Genomic DNA, 7287 nt, shown 5'->3' on the forward strand with positions numbered 1-7287 from the left:
AACGAAAATAAGCCATTTTGAAAATAAATACAAGTCCATGCCAAAACAATATAAAATGAAGCCAGGAGTCCTCAAACAGCAAAGGTTTCTTAGTCTAGTATTGTCTCACTTTTCAAGAGGATCCTTATGTTGGGGAGTCAAATTCAAGGATTGCTGCATTGTTCTGACTTTGGCTCCTTTGGTATCTATTTTCTCACCATAACTGACCTTGGATTCGTCTTCTTCCTTATCTGTCTTTTTGTCCTCTGTCTCCTTCTTGTCCTCTTCAATCCTAGCTCTCTTTGCTCCCTTCTTGCCATCAGCAACATTTCTACAAACTCCTTCGCCTTCATCCCTGGAATCTGAGAATTCTTCATGATGTCCTATCTACTTGTCTGATGCACAATAGAAATCCTCTTTCCGGGTCCTCTCCATCCTCATCCCCACTTTCTTCATGAACAGCATTTTCTGGAATAGCTTGCATCCAAACACCAGGTGTATGTGGAAACATTCAAAGATTTTCAAATAAACACTGTTTTATCTTTTCCATATATTCTGGAGTGTTCTGGTTTGTCATGTTTGATGGACTAATATGCAGTTTGAAATCCGGTCCAAAATACTCAAAGTAATCATCATATGAGTTGTAAAGTTAAAGCAACAACAAACTGATATGGCTGTCAACTGGGCTGGAGGATTACAGCATGCCAAGAAGCCAGAAGCACTGGGATTCTGCTATGTTAATGATATTGTGCTTGCCATACTCAAATACTAAAATCTCATCAGAGAGTCTTGTATATTGACGTAGACATCCATCATGGTGATGGTGTTGAGGAAGCTTTTTATACAACAGATCGCGTGTTGATGGTTTCATTCCATAAGTATGGGGAATACTTTCCCGGAACAGGAAACCTGAGGGATATTGGAGCTGGAAAAGGAAAATGCTATGCTGTCAATTTTCCCATGAGAGATGGTATAGATGACAAGTCATATGGACAGATTTATAAACCTATATAATATAATCTCAAAAGTGATGGAGATATACCAGCCTAGTGATGTGGTGCTGTAGTGTGGTACAGACTCTCTGTCTGGTGATAGGCTTGGCTGCTTCAATCTCACTTTAAAGGTCGTGCTAAATGTGTCGAAGTAGTAAAAACTTTTAACTTGCCATTGCTGATGCTTTGTGGAGGTGGCTACACAATCTGAAATGTTGCTCGATATTGGACATATGAGACTGCAGTTGCCCTTGATTGTGAACTTCCTAATGGCTAGGAGATCTTATCTCAAGCATGATTGAAGATGACAAATACCTGAAGTTCTCCTGTTAATTTGTCACATGTGCGCTTCCATCTTCTACACATAAAGGGAAAAAAGAAATTATCATTATGTTTTCTTATCAAAGAAAAAAAACATCACATTTCCTTTCTGTCAGAGATTTAGACTCACTTTATTATGGGCGGCACCAGAATGTTTTCAACAGAGCCAGGGATATCTTTCATGTGATTTAGGGAGTATCTGTCCCCTTAGCTAGGAGATACTTGTGGTAGCGGTTGAAAGCCATTCATGTGGGGAGTTGATGAGGCTCCACCAGGAAATACTCACACAAAACCCTCACAAAAGCCCCTTAAATCCTCAGGAATTCTCCCCAGCTTGTTTAAATGCCATGTGGTACTCGGGAACTTTCACTGAAGAATAGATATCACTACTCTACTATTACCACATAGACCTGACTCCGCTTATGAAATAGGTGGAGAATTTGGTGAAATGTTATCCAAAACTTTCTTCTCCCTATCTAGAGATGTCACAAATAATGAACTTTTACAGTGCAAACAATTCTTTTTATAAACAAAGATAAATGAAACGTTTAGCTCTGCTGATTAGATATAATTCTCTACGGTTTTTTCTCATATTTTTAAGTAGTAACCATGCCTCAGAAATTCCTGTTTAATCAAACTCTACTCTAAACCTAGACTAGAAGGAAGGAAAGAATTTCTGCATCACCAAGCAAGGGCTAAGCTATACAGTGCCAACTACTTTATCTCTAATTTACTCATCGTCATGAAGTAGCTTTCTGTTTGCTCCTTAAGTGAAACAAGGAGCAGACGGAACCTGGATGAAGGCACTGATACTCTTGACTGTATTGTACCTCACAAACTCTCGATTAATGATTTTATATGATTATTATCAACCTTCTTTCCCATAGGCTGTCTCATTCAAGCTCTTCCCCGTATATTCTCAATGGCCTAAATCCTCCTCAGGGGCAGGCTAAAGTTTGTTTCATACTGCCTGCCAGTCCGTTAGCGACTTTCTTTCTTTTTTTTTTTGGTTTTTCGAGACAGGGTTTCTCTGTAGCTTTTAGCCACTACTGCAGCCTTCCACAGAATCTCTTAGGAGTCCTGATCAATCGTGCAGGCAAGAAGGGGAAGGTTTCAAAGAAACCCTCCTGTATTAATGCTGTGTCGAGTACTAGCAGGTCGGTTGTGGGCCATTTCAGCGGGCTGATTCCACAGTTGAAAGAAGTACAACACGGCCAGTGTACTTTCTTTTCAGCTAACACCTATGTGTATTTTAGTTTTTGTGGCTGATGATATTATGCTGCTTTGTGTGGCATAAAGCCTTCAAGTCCTTTTGTAGGTTTAGCTCTTAAACCTCTGTTCTCTGTAGTCTGCATAATTCAATTAAACTCAACTCATCAAAGGTCTCTGGAACAGATATTATCTCTATGCAGAAAGTTGTTTTTGCAGTCTACTCTGGTTGAAAATACAACTTAAATATAATTTTTTTAACCCTGGCTTTGGCAGAATTATGTCTGTAGCTACCTACCAAGGTCCTAAAAATTCAACAACGACAGAAATACCGCGCATAAAAGAAATCAGGAATGGGCCAATAGCACTCATTATTTTACTCCTAGAGATTTCTTCCTTTCAACCTGCTAGCAATAAGAGAAATACGTTTATACCTCGTTAATATTGAAAAAAATTGTTAATGAATTAACCCAAATTAACATTTACTAATTATCCTGATGTATAGAAAATAAAACTTGTTTGGGAATAGGGGAGAAAATAATATTTCTGATAAATTTGGGAAAGACCAAGCCATTGGAAGAATCTTAGTCACTCTCTAGAACAGTGGTTCTCATCTTTCCTAATTCTAGGACCCTGCAATACAGCTATTCATATTGTGGTGACCCCCATACACAAAATTATCTTCATTGCTACTTCATTAGAGTAATTTGGTATTGTTGTGAATCAGAATGTAAATAAATATCTGATGTGCAGGATATCTGATAAGCTACCCTTGTGACTGGTTCGTTCGACCTCTAAGGGGGTCTTGACTTACAAGTTGAGAACCACTGCTCTAGAAGATGCTGCAGAGAGGTCAGAAACAGAGGTTACCCCTGTTCTACTTCCACATTAGTTTTATTTATAAAGAAATCCTTAATAATTAACTGAGTTTTAGGGACATGACTGCTTTATATTTGCAATAGTCTGTGCCTCTATTTATTTTACAAAACTCTATCAACTCTTCAGCCCTTCTCTTAAAATCTGCTTCTTCCCCATTATTCTGCCAACCGTTGTTGCTTTCCTGGCTCCCCATTTAGTCTCATTATCATGCATTCCTCAGCATTGTGAATAATGAAAAGTGGAAAAATCACATATTTTTCAGCTGACTTAACACTGCATAAAGTGCTGAGATTATTAATTGAACATCTTGATTATAAATTAGGTGGAAATAATGTTGAAGAAGCAGCCCCTAGTCATATAGCATTATTATTAGGATTACACACTGAATGATTCAAATTCCAGTCGGGTAATAGTAAATATAGTTAATACCGATGAATGTGAGCTCATAGATTTTGGCTGAATATCAACCAAATCAAGCAAGCAATTACCTCCATCAATCTGAGGTTTATATCCTAAAAACTGCATTGCAGCTGAATCTTTTCCCCTGTAACCACTTGAGAACTATACTAAGAATTTAGAGCCAAACTGATAGCTCTGTCCCTTCTGGAAACACTTAATTCAAAATCACAACATTTTTTAAAGCTCATTAAAATTCACTCAACTAATTTCAAAGAGATAGTCCTTCAAGATGAAGCTGGGTGGATGCTCACCTTAAAGAGATCCGTGAAAATTTATTCACCTTGGACTTTATAATTCATTGCCCTTATTTTAGCAAATGTTTATCCTGCTGAAGTTGAGGAAGCAACTTCAACTTCAGAGTCAAATTTATTAGCATATCAACACTCAATTTTTAATTGCAAGTTATTTATATCTGTCGATTAAGCAAATATGGGAAGATCTCTACCTGCCAATACTTTTCACACTATTAAGATGGGGTCAGCTGATGTTATAAGTCTTAGCACTGCAATCATTTACACAATAGATTTTGTAAGGCTTATAGAACATCTTAGTGTGAACCTATTTCCCTACAGGCCAATAGTACTACAGCTGTGTGCTCACTGTGCATCAACTTGTCCAGGCTACAGAAACAGTTATTTAAATAAGCATCAGTCCACTGGGACTGTGAAAGACACATTGCAGATGAGATAAACATCTCCAATCAGTTTCCTAAGTAGACATTCTTTGTGTGGTAGTATTTGTCCACCAAGTTGGAAGACCATATAAACTATACTAGTGTTTCTCTGAGCAGACATAACTCACAGACTGGATATCTGCTCCTGCTAAAGCATGCAGCCTGTCAACTTCTCTGAAAATTTGTAAAAAAATGATACCTCTGTACCAAATTTTACATCATGAGGTCATTCATCTCTCATTTTTAACTCTGTGTGCTTATGTATACATGAAGTATACACCTAATTAATCTAATGAATAAAAACCAAGAGTCAGGAACCATGTAAAACCTGGAAAATCAGAGATGCAGAGGCACAATAACTTTCTGCCTCAATTTCTCCAACCCAAAGAGAAGACATCTTGTCTCAGTTCTGTCTTATTGCTTCCTGGCCTCTCTCTACTCTCCTCCAAACCTCTATGATTAATTAGTGGCTAGCTCTGCCCTCTGACTCCAAAAAAACTTTATTTTTCAGAACACAAATAAAATATCACACAACACACATTATATGAACTTATTCATACATATATGCTGTGTAATTGTGTTCTACTGGTGCCATTTCTTCAGAAAATCCTGGTAAAAAGAGACTCCATCCTAACTCCTCCCATCCAATGACTTTCCCATTGTCATCATTACCTTCATCATTTACTTGGAAGAGGAGAAGAGCAAAGTGTATACAGAGAACAACAGACCTGCCATGTTTTATGATCTGTGGGACATAGAATAGTTTGGATTTAAAGAAGGCCATTGTAGAATGCAGGAAGAAAAAAGGCTGAAAACAGAGGACAGAAGTAAGGACCAATTGATTCTTTGAGATGAACAAAAAAGATGTATCTCCTTGGACTCCAAGTTCTGGTTCTATTTCCCTATCCTCTTGTTATCTTATCATTACCTCAAGAAACCAGCATTACAATTCTGTGCTGTATATTCCCCATCCATGTGTGAAAAAAAGAACTGGAGACACTGATCTGGATTCTGTAAGCAGGGAGAAGGATCCAGGATGAAGAAAAATATGGCCAGAAAGATTCTGTAGGTTAAAGATCCTGGACTTTACTGTTGACAGTAAAAAGTTGATACAAAACACTGAAAAGCAGATCAATTTGATCAGTGTTATCAGCTGGCTTCTTTTTTAAATAGAATGGAGGTTGGAAAAACATGACTAAGATAGAGTTAATAAAAGATACACATGATGGCATAAGAGAGTAGACATAAATGTATGCATTTTGGTGGAAAGAAATGGAGTAAGATACCATAGAAGTAGCAGAAACAACAGTTAGTTGTCAAATACTCATTGAGTAATACTGAAAAAAATATCTGAAGACACTGAATAATATCCCAATTCTTTTCCTTTTCAGATCATTGTGTTTTAACTGTAATTACTCTCATATTCTTGTTCTATGGGGTAAGCAAACCCTGCAGAGTTAGCTGCAGGGTTGACTATGCTTGAGATACATCCCACATTGTAATGGGCCACAGGTAAACAGAACACTGTCCGTTGTCTTTCCATCTTTAGTTCTTCTGTATTGATATTCTTCACTTCAGACAGACATTTAATGTTCATTAAAGAGACATAAATAAGTTGATTCTTTATCCATCTACCAACTGGGTCAATTCCACACTGAGTCATTTAATGTCTTAAGAACTGAAAATCTATCATGTCTTAATGACAACTTTTAAATTGTATTTTAAAACTAAAAGATTTATATCTCATTAAGAGATGACTGCAGTTCACTGGCATTAGATTTGAATCACCTACCGAGAGCTGGGCATTGCAGATGTCTGGGAAGGAGATAACTACCTTATGCTCTAAAAGATAGCTAACTATTTGAAGTTCTTTTTAAAACTAACATTCACAGAAATTGTGGCTGGAAGATGCATTGTAACCAAACAACACTGACAACATCAATATTTGAAAGAGATATGTTAACCATGAAATGGGCAAAAAATGAGTTGGACCAAAAACACAATGTAAAAGTCAACAAAACCAAGCGCTAATGTCAGTTACTAAAAATGTAAAATTACAAATGAAAAGAAATTAATAAATCATTAGAATAACTGAGATGCTTCTCACACAGTACCTCTTACTCACCAAGATCACAATGAAAGCCTATAAACATTTCCCTTTCTGTCTTTTCTAACCTTATACTGACTCAGACTAGCTCATAGCCACAGTGATAATTTTCAGAAATAGAAATTGTTTTACATATTTTGGTATTGGGTTCCCCAAATTTTCCTAACATCTAAAATTATTACTCCAGTGCGTATCTACATTCAATCTGCATGATTTTTGACTTTATTGTTATTATTCTGTTACTATTGCTTTACTTTCTTTTATTAATAGTCCACCATTGGTTATTAATATTATGGTTCACATTTACAAAAGATCATCTGAGACCTAATAGCTCTACTTTTTAGTTCTCATTTTTATGATTCGATGAGACTTGAACATTTAACAATTTCCTGATGCTGCTAAGGTCATTAGATGTCTTAAGAACTGAAAATCTATCATATTTTAATGACAACTTTAAAGAATCACCCTCGTTACAATTGTCTCTTCATTAGTCCTTATTATTTCTTATTGTTGACAAAACCCCAAAAGGCAAGAAATATTTTTATTTTTTTTTAATTTCATGCTTCTTATGAGTCAAACTATTGGATCATTTTGTGAGGCATTCCATGAGCAACAGAATATGGGGCCCTATTACTGTGGTGATTCTGATACTGACTCAGAGCTATGCA

General features: G+C 36.6%; 1 pseudogene; it reads left to right on the forward strand.

Annotated features, from left to right (window-relative positions):
* The first annotated feature begins 750 nt into the window (after positions 1–750).
* On the forward strand, positions 751–1248 carry LOC119815308 (annotated as a pseudogene).
* Positions 1249–7287: the final 6039 nt, after the last annotated feature.

Source organism: Arvicola amphibius, chromosome 5 (genome assembly GCF_903992535.2).
Source record: "Arvicola amphibius chromosome 5, mArvAmp1.2, whole genome shotgun sequence".
NCBI lineage: Eukaryota > Metazoa > Chordata > Mammalia > Rodentia > Cricetidae > Arvicola > Arvicola amphibius.